This window comes from Tursiops truncatus, chromosome 11 (genome assembly GCF_011762595.2).
Source record: "Tursiops truncatus isolate mTurTru1 chromosome 11, mTurTru1.mat.Y, whole genome shotgun sequence".
NCBI lineage: Eukaryota > Metazoa > Chordata > Mammalia > Artiodactyla > Delphinidae > Tursiops > Tursiops truncatus.
In genome coordinates, this window is record NC_047044.1 from 84651667 (window position 1) to 84654753 (window position 3087).

At 41.4% G+C, this 3087-nt stretch overlaps 1 pseudogene; it reads left to right on the forward strand.

Moving 5' to 3' along the window:
• Positions 1–1807: 1807 nt before the first annotated feature.
• LOC101320846 (S-phase kinase-associated protein 1 pseudogene) lies at positions 1808–2797 on the forward strand (annotated as a pseudogene).
• The last annotated feature ends 290 nt before the right edge of the window (positions 2798–3087 follow it).

Sequence of the window (3087 nt, forward strand, 5' to 3'; positions counted from 1 at the left end):
AAAGTGACATTGAAAATTAGGAAAGGATGGAGAAACAGTACTGGAATAACTGCTATTTGTATGGGAAAATTTTTTTGATCCCACTGTTACCCAAAAACAGGGTTTACCTCTTCGTGGGTGTCAAGCCAAAAGACACAACCAAGGCAAAGAGCTGGAGAAGGTAGTATTTATTACTTGCAGCAAGTGAGAACACCAGGGATCTTTCCCAAAGCAACGTCTCCTCGAACAGCAAAATTGGAGAAGTTTTAAGCTAAGGGAACATGCATATTCATGAATATGCTTGAGTTAAGGAGAATTCAGCATATTATTGGGGCAAAGGTCAACAGAGTCCAAGCTTTAGTCTTGGACTAAAGGACGGGGGGTGGGGGGGGGGGGTTGCTTAGTTCCTGTAGAACAACTCAAAGATATGTATCAGATTACGTATATCCACTGAGGAGGAACTAGGACTGTTTTATAGCTGAACTGCTGCTGCTTGACTGCTTTTCCACTGTTGCTACATTCCTTTGTTCCCTTAAGATCATTAATTACTGAGACCTGTTCAAGGGCAAGCATTGCAGCCAAGCTTAGATCACAAAATGGCTTAGGCCAAAAATGGCTTCTCTTATGTCAAGAAAGCCATGCCTGGTTTTCTTTCTCTGGGGACCCCCTAGCCTATCTGCTTACAGACTTAATTAAAATTTAAAACTTCTGCTCTGTGAAAAACTTCTCTGTGTTAAGGGAATGCAAATCCAAGACACAGACTGGGAGAAAATATTTGCAACAACAGATATCTGATGAAAGATTTGTATCTGAAATATGCAAATAACTCTGAAAAGGTAACAATTGGAAAACAACCCAGTTTAAAAATGGCCAAAGGATCAGAACAGCCACCTCACCCCAAGATGAAATACAGACAGCAAACAAGCATATGAAAACATGTTCAACATCATGTCATTAGGGAATTGCAACTTAAAACTACGAGATAACACTACACACCTATTAGAATGGCTGAAATCCGAAATACAACACATGCTGGTGAAGATGTACAGAAACAGGACCTCTCATTCATCACTGGTGGGATGCAAAATGGTACAGCCACTTTGGAAGAGTCTGGAAGATTCTTACAAAGCTAAACATAGTCTTACCATGTGATCCATAATCATCCTCCTTGATATTTACCCAAATGAGTTGAAAACGTACATCCACACAAAAAACCTGCACATGAATATTTATAGAATCTTCATTCATAATTGCCAAAACTTGGAAACAACCAAGATATTTGTGAATAGGTGAGTAAGAATAAAAAAAACTAAAACAACAAAAACTACTGGTACATCTATTCAATGGAATATTATTCAGCAATAATAAGGAATGAGGGATCAATCCACCAAAAAAAAAAAGGAACCTTAAATGCATATTGTTAAGTCAAGGCAGCCAATCTGAAAAGGCTATAAAATGATTCCAACTGTATTACATTCTGGAAAAAGCAAAACAATATTAGACACAATAAAAACATCAGTGGTTGCCAAGTGTCTAGCCAGAGGGAAGGAAGGATGAATAGATGGGGCACAGGGAATTTTAGAGCTGTGAAACTACTCTGTATGATACTGTAATGGCAGATAGATGACATGAATTTTACAAAACCCATAGAACTGTACAACACAAAGAGTGAACCCTCATGTAAACTAAAGGCTTTAGTTCATACTTATGTCTTTGACAAGGCAGTAGTTATTTTCAAAATGTGAATGAATGAATGAAAAAAGTGTATAAGAAAATACAGGATCGGTTGGCCTTGTTTTCCACTTTTCTGTTTTTCTTTTTGCAGATGCCACCCTGCTCTCATCAGCCGCTGGCCCGCCATCTCCTTGAGCCCTAACACCATGCCTTCAATTAAGTTGCAGAGTTCTGGTGGAGAGATATTTGAAGTTGATGTTGAAATTGTGAAACAATCTGTGACTATTAAGACCATGTTGGAAGATTTGGGAATGGATGATGAAGGAGATGTTGGTCCAGTCCCCTTGCCAAATGTTAATGCAGCAATATTAAAAAAGGTCATTCAGGGGTGCACCCACCACAAGGATGATCTGCCTCCTCCTGAGGATGGTGAGGACAAAGAAGAGTGAACAGATGATATCCCTGTTTGGGATCAAGAATTCCTGAAAGTTGACCAAGGAACACTTTTTGAGCTTATATTGGCAGCAAACTACTTAGACATCAAAGGTTTGCTTGATGTTACCTGCAGGACTGTTGCCAATATGATCAAGGGGAAAATTCCTGAGGAGATTCGAAAGACATTCAATATCAAAAATGATTTTACTGGGGCTTCCCTGGTGGCGCAGTGGTTGAGAGTCCGCCTGCCGATGCAGGGGACATGGGTTCGTGCCCCGGTCTGGGAAGATCCCACATGCCGCGGAGCGGCTGGGCCCGTGAGCCATGGCCGCTGGGCCTGCGCGTCCGGAGCCTGTCCTCCACAATGGGAGAGGCCACAGCAGTGAGAGGCCCACGTACCACAAAAAAAAAAAAAAAAAGATTTTACTGAAGAAGAGGAAGCCCAGGTACACAAAGAGAACCAGTGGTGTGAGAAGTGACATTTTGTGTCTGATGCTGTAACACTGTAAGGATTGTTCCAAATACTAGTTGCACTGCTTTGTTTATAGTTGTTAATATCAGAAAAACAGTCCACAAATGCAGCAGCAAATCAGTTGTATTAGCAGAATGTTGTCCTCATTGCATGTGTAGTTTCAGTACTGATTCCAAACTTATGGCTCAGTTTCTTCTAGTATGATCAAAAGTTCTTTTTTCTTTGCTCTGAATAAAATTGAACTGTGGGTTCTCCATAGAAAGTAGCATTTTGGGCTCTCCCTCTTTTTGTAAAGCAATTTCTGCCTAGTTTATTGTCCGGTTAACTTTAGTTTAGTGACTTTTAAAAGTTGATATTGTAGACTTCCCTGGTGGTGCAGTGGTTAAGAATCCGCCTGCCAATGCGGGGGACATGGGTTTGATCCCCGGTCTGGGAGGATCCCACATGCCACAGAGCAGCTGAGCCCGTGCGCCACAACTACTGAGCCTGCGCTCTAGAGCCCACGAGTCACAACTACTGAAGGCCGG